The 19628-nt window shown below is 53.8% G+C and overlaps 1 protein-coding gene across 3 annotated transcripts in view; it reads right to left on the reverse strand.

Moving 5' to 3' along the window:
• The window catches only part of ZNF423 (zinc finger protein 423), a 324179-nt gene that overhangs the window by 242067 nt on the left and 62484 nt on the right, over nucleotides 1-19628 (reverse strand). The window contains exon 1 of one of the 3 annotated variants that reach the window (XM_037815986.1): nucleotides 4109-4311. The exons of the other annotated variants lie outside the window; for them this stretch is intronic. The gene's annotated coding sequence lies outside the window, so the exon portion shown is untranslated. Of the gene's footprint in view, nucleotides 1-4108; nucleotides 4312-19628 lie in introns of those variants that run through there. 3 annotated transcript variants of the gene reach the window in all.

The raw sequence follows: 19628 nt of genomic DNA on the forward strand, positions 1-19628 counted from the left end.
GATCAAGCGTTCCCCGTCCTTCCTGGAGGCTCAGACCCAGGGAAGCATCAAGTTGGAAGGGACCTCAGGGTCCCCCTGGCCCAGCCCAGCTCTGACCTGGTAAAGGCCGGCGGGCGCCCCACCAGGGGAAGGGGGCGGTTGCAATGTACCTACAGGGACAGCTGATGATGAAGGAAAGGGGACAGAAAAGGGGGAACAGACAGGATTGGGGACATCGGGAAACACCCGATGAGGGGAGAGCAGGCGTGAGTAGGCTTCTGAACCTGATAGCCATGTGACTGGATGATTACTTGAGTTTTCTTCTAAAGTATTTTTTAAAGCCTGCATCTTGTGAAAGTTTGGAAAGCTCACTTAAATACTGTCCAGTTCTAGGCTCCAGAGTAAAGCAGATCAGAATTCCCAGTCCACGTCATCCCCACACAATCAACAACCAGACTTGTGCTCAGTTGTTCTGTTCGTCTTATAAATGGCTCGCCCCGTTGGACGCTTACCGTGATTTCTTTCTCTTTCTTTCTTTCCCATTAGACTGTGTAGACTCCCTCCAGGAAGGGACTGGATCCAACACCTCTGTATCCTCCTTGCCAAATGCAAAGCAGCCTTTCAACAAATGTTTATGAATAATTAAGGCCAAGAATTTCCAGTCCCAAAAAAGCTTCGTTTTCTTGACTTTCAATATTACGTTGGGGGTTCCTTAGGTTTATGATGCGTAGCAGTCACTCAGCCTAATAACATGCTATATCAACATCCCCTGTGTTCTCCTCCTAGCTACCCTCACTTGGGAGTTTGTAAACTTGCAGTCAAGGGAACCCTTTGGAACGTATCCATCTGACCACAGCCACCTTCCCTACCCCAAGGAAGATGAGAAGGGAGGTCAGTTCCCCAGGGCTTCCCAAATGTCTGAGCAGTGAGCAAGAAGACGGGCCACCCAGCTCCTGCTAAGAGATGGGCTTCATCATCTGCTTGAAACAAGTTTTCAGGTCATGAGGAGCCTCTGAAAACTGGGGATTGCACAGTCCATCCTAAAGTTTATCACTCCTTAATTACCCAGCATTTTAAATCACTCACGGCCCTCCACTGTAGAACCCACCTGTCCATAACTCCTAGAATTCAACACATTTCTGCACATTCTTGGGGATCTCAAGAATTCAAACCAAACCAGGCCCGTGACCGCCTGCCTCCGAATCCCCCCCCCGGGTGGAGAGGTGAGGAGGGTCAGCCTGACTCAGTGGTCACCACACCCCAATCCATCCAAGGGAGAATGGCCTCGAAGACGCAGACTCCCACACGCCCTGAGCAGCTCCTACAGCAAACTCCAGTTTACCTACCGCAGCAGGTGTGAGGAGATTAATTTCCCAAAGAGGAAACAAGTTACAAATGACACAGTCAAAGAAAGAATGGTGTCCAGAGCCTCCGTCTCCTCCCTGAGAGCCATCCGTCAGCCTCCCCTCTCCATGCTGTTGGTCGGTCCAAGCAGCTCCTCTTCGCTCCTCTTCCTCAGACCACCGTTAAGCCCTCCCACGCTTGTCCAGCCTCTCATCCAACCCTGTGGCCGTCTGATGTCAGGGAGCCACGAGAACGTCCTTCTTGCCCCACCTGCACCTGCCAAGCATGGAAAACAGTTGATCCAGCAGCCTAAACACCAGAGGCCTCCAGATGGGAGATTTGTTTTAAAGGATGTTTAAATCCTCCCTCATACTCTCTAAAGACTTAACTCTAGCGGTGAGGAGACACGCTTGGGTGACACAACTTTAGCAAGATGCAAAGAAGTGATCACCGCCAGTCGCCAGGCTGGTGGTTTCTTCAGGATGGAGGAAGAGAGCTTCCGGCACTGGGCTACTGGACGGCTGCAAAGTTCTGGTTCTAGACCTGGGATGTGGTCTCAATGGTGTTCATGTTGTAAGAATTCGCTAAGCTCTCCATTTGTTTTGTGGGGTTTTCTGTGTATTTTATTTTACAATAAGATGCTTGAAAATGATAATAAAGGAAAGCTTGATAAATCATGCAACCGGAGGATTGGCAAAAGGCCAGGGGGATAACATCAAGGCAGTGCAGCAAGGGTTACAGAGCAGGCAGGACAGAGCTCAGCGTCTGCAGTGGACGCGCCCACACCCCACGGCTCGAGAAAGTTCTGAATCAGGAAGATGCTTTGCTGGGTGATAGTTGATTTTAAAAGCACGGAATTGCACTTCTGCAAAGATATACACATTTGCCACGTACCAAACCTTCTTGCTTTTAACCACGGTGCTCATTTGGAGTTAAGAGCCCCCAGCTCTGGAATTGTCCTTCCCTGTGGCTCCGGCTGCTCCTTCAGAGGTCAAGCCTTCCTCCAGGAAGCTGCTCCACCTCCCCCACGGACCCTGGGCCCAACGCATCCTGCTCCTGGGCCCGATGCACCCTGCTCCTGGGCCCCGTTCTCCTTCACTGCACCGGATGCTGTGGACAGCCCTAATGGGCTGTGAGCTCCACAAGGGGCACTTCTGACCTGCCTACACTATAACCCCAGTGTCTAGCGTTTGCTGAATGAATGAAGGTATGAATAAAGGAATGAAGTCACTCCCCTTGGAATTTCTCGTTCCACAAGAGCTTTCCGCCCTGGACTACACCCCCAGGGACTGGGAACCACATCTACATTACATAGCATGGAACAACCTGTGCCTAAGCCAGGACTCCAATACAGCTTTATAAAATGAACTAATGAAAAAGCCAGTGGCACAGCCCTCAAGGACCCCACTATCTAGCAAGGCATAGAGAGAAATGGACCAGTAAATTGCCAGGCCATGTGATGAGAGTGAAAGCAGAAAAGTGAGCAAGAGCTTTGCAAGCATGCAAGGGGGCCGCGGATTATGAGGGGGGATCAGGGAAGGCTTCTTGGAGGAGGGAGCCCCGGAGCTGACGCTTGAAGAAAAGGCCAGACAGTCTCCCCACAAGGAGGTAGGACAGCACCTTCCAGGAGGTGGCCTGGGGTCCCCCAGCCCCCCTGATTTCTCCCTAGACAAATCTGTCCTATCTGCTGCTTCTGCCAAGAGCCATCTCCCCAAGTTCTCCACATCACGCTATCCCCACCTCTTCACACACACACGCACGCACACACAAACACAGAAAGCTCTTTGCCTCCCACATACAGTGTGACCTGGGACAAGTCACTTAGCCTCTCTGATCCTCAGTTTCTTCAGCAGTGAAAGGGAGAGGATAACAATCACGCCCACCCAATAGTGCTGCTGAGGGATTCAATGTTACCAAGTGTGAGCCCGGGCGCCACTGTGACTCTCTTCATCCTGTTTACATTACGATCACCAACGAGGGCATGCTACTAAAGGGAAGGCAAACCTTAGTGTGTCCCAGCCTGCTCACGCCTCGCCTGCGAGGGTCCGGGCTGCTCAGGCTCTAAGGTGTCCACGGGTGCTCCGGGAGCTTAGTAAAATGCAGACTCTGACTCCGCAGGTCCGGGGAGGGGCCCAAGATTCTGCATTTCTAACGAGCTCGCAGGCCAGGAGGAGAAAGCGGGTCTGGGGACCAACTCTGAGTAGCAAAGACTTAGCCCAGCTGAACCTTTGAAAAATGGGGAAAATAATAACAACCACATGGGGTTGTCGTGAGGATTAAATGCAGTGACTTGCATCCTGAAACCCTGTGCTCTCGCACAAGTGGAGTGTCCAACAGCCAGACATCTGGAGGAGCTTCACTTTCACAATGGCCAGCTCTGTTGGGAGAGACTTGGGAATCAAACTCCCACCCTAGATGTGCCAGCAGGCCCCCAGACGCCCCTCCCCAGGCCTCCCCTCCACTCCTGGCTGCAGCAGGCCCACGGGGGCCCGGACAGAACTCCCACACTGAAGCCCACAGACAGCTCCTCCCAGGTTTCCACAGCCAAATGCACTTTCTCTGTGCCCTTGGGAGGCAGAAACAATTCTGCCTGTGTCCAGACAAGGGCACCAAGGCTCAGGGGTCAAGCAATTCACCGGGACCAGGCCAAGGGTAAGTGGGAAAGATGGGGGTCCTGGATCCCATTCTAGAACAATTCCCTGGCATAAGAAGATCTGAACCTTACTTTCCAAGTGTGATAGGGAACAGCGAAGGCCCGGCAGACCCCTCTCCATGCCATCCTCACCTCGGACCACCTAGACGTCAAAAGGCCATACTCCGGGTACCGGCAGATACTCCCAGGATCCTCCACGCTTGGGAACCGATGAGTCAATATCAGCTGAAAAGCAACCAGCCAAAGACCTGGGCTTGGGGAATATGATTCCAATAATCCAGGAAAAGACTTGCTCAGTAAAGAGGCCACAACCTCCACGACTCTGAAATGGAAGTGCTTTAAGCGTTTCTTTTCATTTCCTTTTTTCATTGAGGTTTCACTTGCACACAGGGAAGTATGCAAATCTGAAGTGCACGGGCTGGCAAGTTTTTACATATGTGTGCACTCAGATCCACACATAGACATTTCCAGCCCCCACAGGCTCTCTCATGGTCCCTCCATACAGAATGTTCTCTTCTGGGTCTGGTTCCTCTCACCCAACATCGTATCTATGAAATTCGTCCCATAGCTGGGCGTGGCGTGGGTCCTTCTTTCTCCTGGCTGTGTCCTTGCTTTTCTTTTCGTTCTTGCTTTCTTAAAGGTCAGTTCCAGCCCATTCCTTCCCTGCTCACCTCCCTCCCCAACTAAGCACAGACAGAAAACCACAGACGGGCTCATCCTGTTATTTCTGTCCCATCATTTGTCCCACTGCTGGTTTGAGTTTTAAAGCATTCCCGTTTCTACTAAGCACGGAGCTCCCTCTCACCGTGGATCGCCAAACCGTGGCAGACAGGAAGCTGGGTGTCCTCTCGGGCCAAAGCCAGAACAAGCATGCGGAAAAGCTGGGAGCTGGCAGCGCATCTCTACCCAGCTGCAGGAGAACCTGAAGTCCGCCCCCCAACACAGCACAGCCTCTTGCCAGAGGCGTCCCTTATCCAAACCAGGACAAGCAAAGACCATGGCCTACAGGTTCCTTCTCATTCCACCCACAGACAAAGCTTTAAAATCGCAAGGGTTCCCAGGCATGCAAAGTCTGAAGTGGGGAGTTAGGAGCGGCGGGGTGTGGGATCTCCAGGCAGAGAGGAAAAAGGCAGTGGAATCCTTCTTTCCCCTCTCCCAGCATCACACTCAGAGAAACCGAGATTTGTGGCGGGAAGGAAAATACAGAAGCTTCCGCCAAATAACGGGGATTCTGATCCTGTAGCAGTGAAAGACCCTCCCCGGATGTGCTCACTGGCAGCTCCTTCGAGCCTTGCAACCTTCAGAGTCCTGGGCTCCAAGTGACTCCTGGCCTTTGGCTTCTTGTAAAGCGAGGTTTCACACCATGGAGGGCCCAGGGAACTCAAAATGCGGCCGGCCGGCACCGCGGGGAGACAGCTAGCTCCCAACCGAGGACCCATCTGGAACCGACACACAGATTCCTCTTTCCATGGATTGCATCTCGGCCACCACCACCTCTGCTCAGTGGCTCTTCACAGCCTTACCTCCCCTCATCCTTCAGAACAGTGCCAGAGGCAGGGACCACGGGCCCCATTTTACAGATGAGGAAACTAAGGCTCAGAGACGTAACTAAGCTAAGGTCACAAACAGGAGGCAAAGCTGGGATTCGAATTTATGACCTGGCAGACTCCAGAGGCCGGTTCTTAACCATCAGGCTGTGCCATTCTGGCTGGACATTCAAAGGCTCTGGGAACTTAACTACCTGGTAATGAGGCAAGCCTGGAAAAGCAGACCTCACAGTGGGCCGGGGCGCCTCATCTTTGTTCCTACCCACAAGGCTGGATTAGAGCTACAAAGACCAAACCCTCCCTGAGCAATAATCTCATTTATTCACCCGGAGTACTTTGAGTTTTTAAAGCACTTGTATCTAAGAATCTTTCTGCTCCAACAAGCCCAAGGAGGCAGGTAAGAGAGGTCTCATTGCCATTCACAACTGATAAGAAAGAAAACTAGAGGAATGATCAGAGAAGGACAGTGAACAGCCAAAAGTCACACAGCAAATGCCCATTGAGTTAAGCCTAGCACCCATCCACCCAGGCCTCATCCCTCCAACCCAGGGAGAATCAGAACCCACCCCTCACCTCCCACGGGTCCCCAGGGGCATGCATCAGACGCAACAGGTCCGATGAACAGAATCCCGGACAGCACTCCAGCTGGCACCAGGATACAGACGGAATTCAACCAACTCCACGTGGCCTTCCTGCCAGGCCACCGAACACCGCCTGCCAGCCTGACTCCGGGCCCTCCGTTTTTTATTGCTAATTAATTTGGACAGAGATGTCTTGAAAATGAGGCTTACGTAGGTTCCTCCCCTCCGTCTGCGAACCAATTTCATTACAACAGAAACCATGTTGCCAAAATGAGAAATCCCCTCCTTTGCAGGCCCGTGCCCTTGAAGGCATCTTATTAGAAAAGACCATTTCTTAATTAACATTTTTGATCTTTCATCCATTACACATCCCTTTAATCCTGTATGGGGGTATGGCTGGCCCACTTCCGCGGGCCGGCTCTGGCTTGTGCGGGGCTGGCAATTTCAGCGCTGAGGGCTCCCTCACAGCTGGACTCCGCCGCCGCCAGCCTGCCGCTCCCAGACATCACCCCAGTCCAGCCGCGGGTACGCTTCCCGAGCGGGAGCCGGGAAGGGGGGCTCGGCGCAGACACCCCCAGATGGGCCAGTCAGTAGAGGCGAGTTCATTTCATTAACCCCTGAACCCCATCTCTTCTTGCCCCAGAATAGTTTCATTTCAGGCAAAGGCTGTTTTAGCAGATCTGGCTCCCGCCAAGCGTGACGGCCGCCAGGCTGGTCTTCCTTCACGTCTGCACGGATCTCAAGCAGCCTGACCCTGTTTGCACCAGGAGCTGGTCCCAGCAAAGTCACAGGCCCTGCTCTGGAAGGCATCGGCCCCGCCAATGACTCCCTCCTTGCTGAAAGGCATTCTTCACTGGGCTTCCGGTGATCCTCCCACCTGCCAGACCCCTTTCTCAGTCTCCACAATCTCTCCTTCTCGTTCCAATCTTAAATGTTGACGTGGCCCTGGATGCCAGCCTCAGCACCTTCTGGTCTCTTGTCTGTGCTTACGGCCCTGCTGGTTGCAGACATCCCCAGCTTTAAGCATCAATGCTACATGCATGACACCCACGCACACCTCCAGTGTCGCACGCACAACACCCAGAGGCATATCCAGTGCCACACGTGTGACACCCATGCACATCTCCGGTGATGCACGTGCAACACACACACACATCTCCAGTGCCGCATGGATGACACACACGTGCATCCAGACCCGTCCTCTTCCCAGAACACCAGACTACACACATTTAAGTGTCCACCCAGTATCTAATAGATGTCTCACACTTATCACGGCCAAACCCAAGTTCCTGAGCCCCCCCATTCAGCACCCAAGTTGCCCCACACCCCTAACTCAGGAACGGCACCTCTGGTCACCCAGCTGTTCTGCCCAAAACCTTGCACTTGCCCTTGGCTCCTCTCCTTTTCTCATGCCTGACATCCAACTCAGCAACAAATTCTGCTGGATCCACCTCCAAATAAACCCTTCTCCCCTCCTCACCTTGGGCCATCTCCCTGCCTCCCCTCGCTACCTCACCTCCTCCCCCAGGGGAAAGGAACTCCAGTGGGGAGACAGCCCACGCCAAGGCACAGGGGTGAGAATGAGCAAGGAGAGCACTGGGGGGGACTCCTAAAAAAGCCTGTTTCTGGATCTCTTAAAACCCCCCACCAGTCCAGACTCTTCCAGCAAAATGCACCAGCGAGACCCTGCACTGCCACCACCTGCCTCGGGGCACCGAGACTCCCAAGGTTGGCGCCGTGGCCCTGGAGCTGGCCGGCCACAGGGCTGGGCCCGGAGTACGGGGCTCCGGACCCCCGTCTAGCGCTCCTGCCCTTTTCCACGCCCCAATTTCCCCTACCCTCTGGCAACCCAAGTTATGGGCCCACACCCTACCCTGAGTCCTAGAAGGCGTAAAGAGACCCCCCCTCCAAGAGCAGGAGGCTGAGGTGCCCCGATTCCCCAGGGCCCCTGAGGGCCGGGGCAGGGCAGGGAGCTCGGCCAGCTGGGGAGTCTCGGGGCCGCAGTGTGGAGAAGCAGACAGACAAATCTTCCCCTGACGAGAGACAAACTCCTTGCAGGGCACCTCCTGGGCAGGCCCTGGGGCCTGGGCTGGGGACGGTGCTGACGGTGAGACCAGAACGATGCCCATGAGGAGACAAACCCGCGCCCTCACAGGCAGGCCCAGGCACCCTTCACAGACCGGGGCCTGGAGGAGTGGGGGGTGGGGGCAGCCCAGCTTGGGGGGGGGGAGTAAGCGCCACACCCAGCTCGAAAGTCAGCCTGTGGGACAAAAATGTTTTGGAGTCAAAGATACTCCTGAGTTGAGAGGTCACTCTGGTGGACATTCTTATGCACTATATAGATAACACCTCTTAGGTTTTAATGTATTGGAATAGCTAGAAGTAAATACCTGAGACTACCAAACTCCAACCCAGTAGTCTGGACTTCTGAAAACTATTATGTAATAACATAGATTACAAGGGGTGACAGTGTGATTGTAAAGACCTTGTGGATCACACCCCCTTTAGCTAGTGTATGGCTGAGTGGAGGAATGGGGATAAAAACTAAAGGACAAATGGGGTGGGATGGGGGGGATGGTTTGGGTGTTCTTTTTTCACTTTTATTTTTTATTCTTATTCTGATTCTTTCTGATGTAAGGAAAATGTTCAGAAATAGATTGTGGTGATGAACACATAACTATATGATCATACTGTGAACAGTTGATCGTGTACCATGGATGATTGTATGGTAGGTGAATATATTTCAATAAAACTGAATTTAAAAAAAAAAAAAGATACTCCTGAAAGGTCTTTCACTGCCCTGCTGGCATGGCCTGGGGTGCGTCCATGGGGAGACATCAGTGAGGTGCTTGGCTCGCAGTCAGGCCACGTGGGGCAAAAAGACACATCTTAAATCCCTCCGAGTCAGTCTGTCATGTGGGGGCTTTAGAGGACCTGAGCTACACGCTGCTCTGCCTCCAACTAGCTGTGTGACATTGGGGGAGACCCCTGGCCTCCCTGAGCTTGGGCTTCTGCATATGGAAAACAGCAATGACAACAACAGCTACAAAGTGTCACTGCCAGGGGCCAATGAGATAATACTTGTGCAGATGGCTCCGGGAAGCCAGGTGGCAAAGCAGCCAGCACACAGGCCCCGGGGACGGAGAGCCAAGTTCAAATCCTGGCCCAACCACTTACCAAGTGGCTGACCCCAGGTCTCTGCACAGGAGCTCCTGCAAATGCCAGCACAGACACCACAACACATGGCCAGAATCTCAGGGGAGCAATCCCAAGGGGTGGGGCACAGGCCCCCAGGCTGTGTGGCTTTGCAGGAGTTAGGGACTCTAGATGGAATCCCGGGCTGGCGGCCTCTCCTCTTGCACTCTCCACATTTAGGGAAGGCATTTCCAAATTTCCACCCCACATGGAAAGACCCACCCAGGGGCCCCCAGAGGAGCGTTTGCCATGGAAACCCCAGGGGGCATCCCCCAGAAAGGGGGTCCAGTGGCGTTACCTGAGCCGGGCCCACAGTGCTGTCCCCCACACAAGGAGGGGAGTGGAGGCGGAGCAAGGAGGCTCCAGCTGCGCTTTCTGGCTCAGCACAGAACTCTTCATACACCCAAACCTCAGGACAAGAGGCACCAAGGCAAAGAGTAGACATGTGTGAGTGTGCGTAGGTGTGTTTGTGTGTAAGTGTGCATTTAGGCATTCATGAATTAGAAGTCCCAACCCTGAGCCCTCTTAACCTTTCAGACCCTCTTAGCATTTCCAAGCCTCAGTTTCCCCAACTGCGCCCCTCTTGGAGGCTGCATCTACTCAGTGAGTAGAAGTGAGTAAATACAATAATCACATACAAAGTAAGCCAGGGGTGGCACAAACCACAGCCGGGTTACAGTCTAGGCCGGAGAGAAGAGGACCCTGAACCGGCTGTCTCCTGAGCCATGGAGCTCAAAGCACAAAGCTGTAAACAGAGCTTCCAAGACTGTGTTCTGAGACTACATGAAGTGGGGATGGGTGGGCCTCAGAAAAAGGGGGGAGCATTTCTGAGGTCAAAGAAGTTTGAAGAACCCTCCGCACTGCACAGCGTGCAGTGGCATATCACAGGCTCCTCCAAACCCTGCACTGAAGAAATCCATTTAATCACATTTAACCAGGCATTCAGGAAACGTTTCTGAGCAACTTCCCGCCAGCCCCCAGGATGCAGCTCAGCTGAGGCAGCCCTGGTCTTGGCTGAGCTCCCTCCAGGCTGCACCGCGCTTAACTCTGAGGCTGGGGTGTGCACTTACATCCTGAGCATTTTTCCAGGGTCGATTAAAGAAGGAACTGTGGGAAAGACGTTTCTGTACTGAGTGCCAAACTGTTACTGAGATAGCACCTCTTCTTCGTTCAATGATTAATGAGGATCCGCACAATAATTCCTCAGCAGTTAGTGCTGGAGAAAAACATTTGTTTGTCCCAAGAACTTCAATCAGATGCCAACCATCATTCTGTTTCCCTTTTGGCCTAGGCTGCCAGGGAGCTCAACTGCATACTGTCCCTCATCTTGGGCTCTGACGTAATCAGTTCTTTTGCCCACTCCTTTTGCAGCCCACCGATGCAGGGATCGCCTTTTGATAATCATCCACTGTTAGTGTTCACTGGGGGTTTGCTGTGTGCCAGGCACTGTGCTGTGTCGTTAACAGCCCTGTCACTTATCCTTCTTGAAGCCACAAGGGAGGGGCTTCGGAATCCCCTCTTTACAGACCCTGAGCCCTGGGAGGGGCAATAATTTAGTCAAGTCCATCCCCATAGCTAATCAGCTAATCAGTGTAAGTCCTGGAGGGCAGGGATGCCCTAGCACAGCACAGAACAGACAACCTGATAATTATCAAATGAATGGACAGGTAGTGAATCCAGGATTGGAACAAAGGTCTATTTGCTTCAAAACCCACGCTCGTAACTCCTGTCTTTTCAGTCTGTGGGGCTTGGTAAACCAAACCCTAACCTTGATACTAAATCAAAACTTACCTCTAATACTCCCCCAAGTTAATTACTAATACGTAATAAAATGCTCCCTGCCTGGCCTTGTCCTCGGCTCTGTGGGGCAAGCTCTCCAGTCACAAAGAATCAGAAGGCAAGATGCAGACACTGGGGCACAGAAGCCGTGACCCCCAGGCACAGATGGTGGGAGCACGTGGGGTCTGCAGCAGGGAGAGGTCAGCGGGGCAGGGCCTTGGCCGAGCAGGCCTACACCAGCGGCGGGGGACAGAGCAGGGACTCCCTGCTGGGCCCCCACTCACAGAAGCAGCTTCTCTGGCCTGCGAGGGCCGGGCCAGCTGGGTGGGGAGGAGATGCCCTGCCCCATGCGCTTCCTGCCCATTCGAGGCTGGCCAGGAGCCCCGCAGCCGGCACAGGAAATAACAGGGGCCCCCAGAGGCCACCCTTGCAGGCCCTGCTCCGAGGCCGCCCAGGGAGGGAAGGAGGCCATTGTCGGCCTTTGTTTCGGTTTCCCCAGCACTGTTTGGGCTCCAAGAGGCGGCTGGGAGCTAACAAAGCTTCCCCCCAACCCGCAGCTGTCCAGCCTTCCCCTCCCGGGACCCTGGGGACAGGCCCAGCAGGCTCCTGGGCTCTTAAAGCGGCAGGTGCAGGGTGGAAAATGAAGTCATGTTCAAGTTGGGGGTGGGGGCAGGCCGGGCAGGCAAACAGACAGAGGGGCCCTGGGGTCTCCGTCTGCACTTGGTCCACCCAGCAACTGGGTCCACAGCAGGAGGTGAAGCTTGAGTTGGAAAGAATGTCCAGAACCGTAAGGGACAAAGAAACTGACGGAAGATATCAGAAAGCATGGGGACAACATGAACCTCCTGCACGTCTGCCCAGGTGTGGGGAGCACTGCCTGATCCTAGAAAAGAGACACCCGAAGCAATGCAGCAGGCACTTCTGCTTGTTTGCAATCCTAGGGATCTGCAGGAGTGTGTATGGTGCATGTGTGTGCATGTGCATTGTACACATGTGCATGTGTGAATATACTCATATACACATTATCTGCATCTCTGTGCACACATTTGCAGGTGTCTATGAGTGTGTGTGTATGTATATGTGTGGAAGGTCCACATATGCAGGTGTATGTGCAAACATGTGAATTGTGCAGCAGCTACAGATACGTGAATTGTGTTGTGTGCACCTGTGTGTATATGTGTGTTATGTGGAGGGCACATATATGTGAACATATGTGTGTGTGTTGTGGGGGGTATGTATATGTAAGTGTTATGTCTGTGTGTGACTGTGAGTGTGTGTGCTTGTGTTTGTGTGCACTGTTGTGTGCATACATGCATGCACACACAATGACTTGTGAGTTTGCATGTCACCATGGAAATACACCCTTGGCCTATGCCCATCAGCTCATCCCTGCACTGCCCCTGCCAGCCTCGGGCGCATGCTGTATCTCTGTAATAGTCCCATCAGGCCCTGAGCACGTCCTAGCGCACTTCATTCCACAAATATTTGTTAAGGCTCTGCTACACAGCCTGGCACCACGAATAAGCAACTAAAGAAAGGGGCCCTTGATGCAGACCCAACCAACCCATGTTCAAATTCCCACTCTACCCCCAGCTAGTGTGAAGCGCTGCAGTGCCTCCTAACTTCTCGGAGCCTCAGTTGCTCATCTGTGAGATAGCTCATCTGTGGCTAAGAGAGGTCAATGAGATAACCTGCATGTGAGGTGCTCACACCCTGGCCAGGTACCAAGTTAATGTCCACTAGACGGTGGGTGACTGTTGTTCTATTTATTACAGTGCTAGCTGCTGAGGATAAAACAGTGAGCAAAGCAGGCATGGCCCTTGCTTCCTCAAAGCTTGAGGACTTGCAAAGCAAGAGAAAGAGAATAGCAAAAGCAAAATGAATTATATTTACCGGATTCAGTACTACTCTGGTGTGCTAACTACTACCAAGCATGGCCAGCAGCCATCAGTTAAAGCAACCAACCACGACAAAGGAAAAAAGAATTACCAGCATGGGCAAAATAAAGATTTTTGAAGCCAGAGGCATCAGTGAGCCAGGTTCAGCGTAACATACACATGGGGTGTGTGTGTGTGTGTGTGTGTGTGTGTGTGTGTGTGTGTGCACGTGCATACACAAACCTGAGCACCCAGGAACTTTAAGATAACGTCAGCTGAGATGATGACAGCCTAACCCCTGTGGGAGGCCACACTGGCTGACAGACCATCCATACCCAACCCAGGAGCCTGCAGTGTGTGCCCAGGAAGCCAGGACCAGCCAGGCAGCACCATCCGGCCAACCTTGGCCATTTCCTGCTGGGCACTGACCACAGCTGGGCAGGCCAGGCAGCCAACGTCCAGCTCCGCCCAGGAGGGAACGTGATCACATGACAGCCCCAGGGCCTCTGCCTTTCAGAGCCAACCCAGCCCATCTCCCCACCCCCCACCCCACCGCGCCCTGCCTATTTGGGAAGCGAGCAGCACCCACCAACTAGGATCAGCAGGAGCGCGGATGGTCCCCTGAGGATTCGGTTCCACCCCAAACCTGCACAAGGATGAAGACGAGATTGCCCTACCCACCGTGGCAATGACCAGAGAGTGCTCGTAAAAGCGGGCAAAGAGAGGAAGGGAGCTTTGAAGATGGGGAGGGGTTCATCTGGGCCTTCTATGTCACCCACAAAGATCCAAGCTCAGAACTAAACTCCAATCAGCCCTCGATGAGCTATCAACACAAGAATAAAAGTGAGCGTGCCAGGTGCCCTCCTAGGATTCTTTCATGCAACACTCACAGTGACCCTACAAAGTACAACTGTCATTACCCTCATTTTACAGATGAAGAAACGTAAGCACAGAGAGGTTAAGTAATTTACTCAAGGTCACACAGCTAGCTAATAAATAGCCAGACATCAAAGGCAGTTCCTGCTCTTAACAAAGTACACAAAAATCTGGTCCCAAACTGCCAAGGGCAAATGCAAACGAAGGGGCAGAGGTGACGTTCTTCATCTTGGCAAACACTTGCTGGGTACCTGCCAAGTGCCAAGCCAGGGCTGGGCCCTGGGGACATAGGGACGCAGACACAGTCATTGCCCCATGGAGTGTGCAGAGTGGCAAAGGACTTGGATACAAACCAAAGGCACATGATAACCAAGCAGAGTAAACTTCCTGGAGGAGGCATTGTTTAGGCTGCAGAGGATGAGAAGGGGCTCCTCAGCCAGAGGGGCCAGTAGAAGCAAAGACCAAGAGAAGTAGGCAAGAGGGATGAACCACCTATGTCCTTGCTACTCAGCAGCAGACAACTCAGCAGCAGTCGAGAACTCAGAAATGCAGATTCTCAGGCCCCACCCAGCCTGGTTGAGCCAGAATCAATCTGCATTTTAACAAGATCACAAATTTGCCTGCATGTGAAGGCTTGAGCAGCACTGGTGCAAACCACCCCAGAACACACAAGGTGGGCCACATGGGGAGAGCATGTCTGGCAATGACATTCCCAAATGCACGAGGAGGCCACGGCGCCTTCCCCACTCGCCCGTGCACATGCGCACGTCACTGGGGTTGATGATCAGCTGGATCACCAGACTTGCTGATGCCCACGGTCCGCCGGGGAGGGACCAACATCGCAGAGGAGACACCCTCCTGTCCTCAGGGAGCGCCCAAGCTCTGGAAACGGTGGAGCCAGCCCCTCCCCCTAATCGTAGTCCTCCTGACTGATGCTCCCGGAAAAGCCCGGGGTGCAGGACAACGCCATGTAGAAAGCCCCAAGGCCACCCAGAGCGATCAGTGAGCTAAGATCAGTGAGCTAAGCCCAAGGCAGTGGAAGTGACGCCATCGGCCAGACAGAAGGAGAGGACAAAAGGAGTCAGGGGAAGGTACTGCTCACGTGTTCACTCCCACCCACCCGGGGCCCGGGCACACTGGCGCACTGAGCACACACAGGCCCAGGCTCGGGCACACATGCGTGCACAGCAAGTCAAGGGGGAAGTGAGGTAGAGGGCAGCCCCGCAGGAGTCCCCAAGGCTGGTGCAGAGCCAGAGGGAAGGGGTGGGCAGGAAACCCGGCACCCCCTCGGAGAGCGGCCACGTCAGCCGCAGGGGCCCAGGATGCGGCACCGCCAGGTGAGGGGGGCAGAGGAACCGGGATGCCCCGGGAGGTCCGGGTGAGGGCTGCAGCTACGTGGGCACAGATGCCCTACCTCGTGCACTGCTCGCCATGGCAACGGAGTGACCCCCTCTCGGCTCCCAGCTCGCACCTCTCAGCTCAGTGGAAAACCTGAAGGTTGCCGAGGCCTCCCGCGCCGGGGAGAGGCGGCGCTGCCAAAGGCCCAGAGCAGCCCGGCCTGGCCGGGGGTCCGCGGAGCAGACCAGCCGGCGCATGCCTGCCGCGCTCCCCCGGTGAGCTCGGACCACCACGTCTTCCTACCCAGCCTGCCTGGCTCCACTTAGCGCAACTCCCCACAGACTCCCCAGCCGAGCTAATGAGAAACTCCCCAGCTGGCCCCATATAAAAATGCATTTCATACGTCTTTAAAATGCTGGGAAATTCTACATCTTTTTAGTGAGACTTTCCTGCTCCTTTAAAATGTCCCCTGGTCCTCATCGAGGAGATGGCTGGGTCGGGGGCTCGGGCACAAAAGGAGGACAGCACTGGCCGAGCCAGCCGGCGCCACCTGGGGAGCTTCAGCCACCGGACACGGCTGTCCGGGGGAGACGGGCCGGGTCCCCCTCGCTGACGAGCCGAGTGCGGGACGGTCCCTCAGGAAAGAATTCAAGGGGACTCTGTGGGGAGAAGGGGGAGGGAGAGTTTCTCCCCAGCCTGGATTTAAGGATTGAAAGAAAAAGTTAAAAGGTGCAGAGAGACAAAGAGCTCCTATGCAGGGGTTCAGCGCGGCTTTGCTTGCAAGAGCCAAAATGTCAAAGCAGAACAAATGTCCACCAAGGCAGGGGCTGTTAAGAAAATGAATGCCCGTCACCTGGATGACCTCAAGGGCAGCCGCGGAGCGGGGAGGACATGTGGGTCATGGATGTGCACGAAGCTTAAAGCCGCAGAGGGCGCTGGCAGAACCCACTGTCGCACTTACGCTGGGACTCCGTCTCTGTTCATCCACGGACGATGGTAGACAAGGGGCCGAGGGAAGCAGAAACAGCGAGACACACAAGTGCGAGGTTGCAGGTGGCAGCTTTCTTTGAAGTGGTTGAAATAATAAATACATGTTTGAACTAGCACAAGGAAGGACGGGAGACAGCAGTCCGGGGGTGCAGGCTGGGCAGCTCGGGGGGGGCCGAAGCTCCCCGTGGTGAAAGGCCCAGTTTTCCGGACATTTCCAACCACGTCACTTGTCAAAATTGAAAGTGAGGACGGCAGCGGGTGCGGAGGCCGTCCCCTTTGTGAGGAGGGGGGCACCCTGACCGCTCTCCCTTCCCCACTCCCCACCCAGAACCAGGATAAGAAGAAAACGAAAGGCTTCCATGCATGCTGCCCCCAAGGGGCCCCCAGGACACCAGACACGCAGATGCTGGCTCTGCTCTCCCACCCAAGCAGACCCCAGGGTCTGCAGCCCTAACCCCAGCCCCTGCCCTGCAAGCTGCCCCCATGCCCAACACCCAGGCAGGGTCATAAATGGGATGAGGGGAGCCTGGCCTTTGAAGACAGAAGTGTTTGCAAGGCCTCCTAACATGCCCCTCCTCTCCTTCCAGGCAGCGAAGCACTGAGACAAGCCCACCTGACCGAGGAATGTCGCTGGGCTGGGACCTCACCCCTCCCCAAGCCTCTGGGTCCCCTCGAACCTACCTCCCCCCGGTCAGCCTGCCAGTCACAGTGTAGGTGCTAAATTCACACATGAGCTTCGGAGCCAGGCTGCCTGGGTTCAAATCCCGGCTCCGCCACTGCCTGGCTGTGGACTTGCAGAGTCACTGACATCTCTGGGCCTCATTTTTTGCATCTATAAGCCGGGGGACTTAACAGTGCCCACCCGTGGAGCTGTCTGTTGCTTACATGAGCCAGCACAGACTAGCAAGGAGCAGGCCTGGCTCCTGGAGGGAGATGTAAACGGGAGCACGGTTGCCTTAGCCAGGACAATGTCACAGGCAGGAAGGTCTCAAACTCTGGCCGCGGAGCAGCACCGAGAGGTTCCGGGCTGCTGGGCCATCACACAACCAATCTCCATCAAGGGTTTCTCTCAAAGCACCCAGGTGTCCACCACCAGTCAACAAATCCCATCTCCAGGCACCCGCCCCGACCCCCGACCTCTGTCCCACTGCGCCCCCCGGGTCTTCGCAGCGCAGCCGCATTGGAAGGAAGACGTCCGGGGCAGCCTCCACCTGGTCTGGCCTGAGACTTGAGAGATGCCAATGAGATGGTGACGAGATGGTCAGCCCACGACATGGCTCTAAGCTCCCAGTTCAAACCCAGCCACCGGGGAAAGGGAGGCCAAGCTCAGTCTGGTGGGGCTGGTTCCCCGAAAGCCCACGTTGGGCGGGCTCTGAGTCTCAGCCCTCCCTCCAGGAGCCTACACTTAGAGATGCCACTGCACAGGGCTTGGAGAAGGGGGGAGCGCAGGGGAGGAGGACGGCCTCCATGGCCAGGGCAGGGGGCCTGGGGGCAGGGAAAGCAGAGCCAGGGAATACCGAGCCCAATCAACGCCCCTTGGTAAAGCCACAGTAAGCAACCTCCCCATCGATGGCCAGGCCAAAACCAGGAGGCAGAAGGACTCTGTTTGGCCTGAGTGGTGTTTTGTTTTGTTTTGTTTTTAATATGAGCTGCCCACAATGAGATACCGCTGCACACCCACCAAGATGCTAGAATCCAAAGAACGGAAAATAACTAGTGTTGACAAGGATGTGGGGAAATTGGAGCTCTTGTACATTGCTGGTGGGAATGTGGAAAGGTGCAGCCATGGAATTATTGAGTGTTCAAGGAGCATGACGTATACAACCTCCTCTCAAATGTTTAGAAAACAGAGAGGTGGAAAGATACAATGATAAGGCAAATGTGACAAAACATTAAATATTGTTGGATCTGACTATCTGGGTAAGGGGTTATGTTAGAGTTCTCTGAATGGGACTTGCATTACTTTTGTAACTGTCCCATAAATTTGATATTATTTCAAAATTAAAAGTTTTTAAAAAAATGGTGCAGCTGCCCTGAAAAATAGCTTGGCAGTTCCTCAACAAGTTAAGCACCAAATTACCATAGGGCCTGTCAATTCTACTTCCAGGTATTCACCCAAAAGAATTGAAAACAGGGACTTGAACAAATACTTGCACACCAGTGTTCATAGTGGCAATTTCCAAAAGATAGAAACCACCCAACTGTCCATCAGCAGATGAAAGGATAAACAAAATGTGGTATATATGTACAATGGAATATTATTCAGTCATAAACAGGAATGAAGTTTTGATACAGGCTACAGCAAGGATGAACCTTGAAAACATTATGCTGTGTGAAGGAAGCCAAACACAAAAGACTACAAAGTATATGATTTAATTTATATTACATGCCCAGAAAAGGCAGAAAAGGAGATTAGTGGTTGATTACTGCAAGGAGTATGGAGGTTTGGGATCAGTAGCTGAAGGACAGAGTCACTTTTTGAGATCATGAAGATGTTCTGAAATTGACTGTGGTGACAGTTGCACAGATCTCTGTATATACTAAAACCCATTGACCTGTACACTTCAAATAGGCAGATCAAATGGCGTGTGAATACTATCTCAATAAAGGTGTTTTTAAAAAGAAATGAGTTGCTGTTTAAAAAATCAAATTATTTCATATGAAAATTCAGCTTTCTGGCTTCTCTTGTAAAAACTCAGAAGATCTGGCAATCCTGGACCCAGGTGCCCCTTGGCATAGTAGCTTGGAGCCGGGGCCAGCTGCCCTTAAGCACTGGGCCTGGGTCCCACAGTTATCACAGCCCCCCGACTCACCTGTGCCACTGCCCTGGCTCAGATAGGCCTCTAAGCTGTGACCCCTGGTGGGGGGTTCACATCTGCAAAGACTTCCACAGTTATAAGGAGTTCAAACCTATGACCCAGCAAGGTGGGGAGAAGATGGGTCAGGGGTGATCCATGAACCCCCCTGAAACCACATACAAAATAGTCTGTGTTTGGGGGACAAGACAATTGGATGTTCAAAGGCATTATGGCTAGAAACACATTTAGAATTTCTCTGACTTACACCACTCCATTTCAGGGATAAGAAAAAACAGACCCAATGGGAAACGGCCTGTTTAAATTCCCACGCCTACTAGGCACCCCCAATCCTCCCCAGGGCTCTGCCATCAGGAGCCCCATATTTATCAGCTGAGAGGCGAGTGGGCCCACATCCCCCTGCCCCATGCCCCCCTCGCCGGGTGGGAGAATATTGCTGTGAGCTGATCACCTGCTCCCTTCCCTGCCAGGCAACCTGGGCTCTCCATGGCTGCCAGGCTCCAGCTCAAGGACACGGGCAGAGCGGGCTGGGCTGTTCCTGGGGGCCGCCACGGGGACCCCACTGGCACAGGAGGCTGGGGGAGGCCAGGGGTGAGCACCAAAGCAGGCTGTGCATTCCACCTCTTTACTGGAGTTCTCCACCACGCGCCCAG

The sequence above is a fragment of the Choloepus didactylus genome, chromosome 22 (genome assembly GCF_015220235.1).
Source record: "Choloepus didactylus isolate mChoDid1 chromosome 22, mChoDid1.pri, whole genome shotgun sequence".
NCBI classification, from domain to species: Eukaryota; Metazoa; Chordata; class Mammalia; order Pilosa; family Megalonychidae; genus Choloepus; species Choloepus didactylus.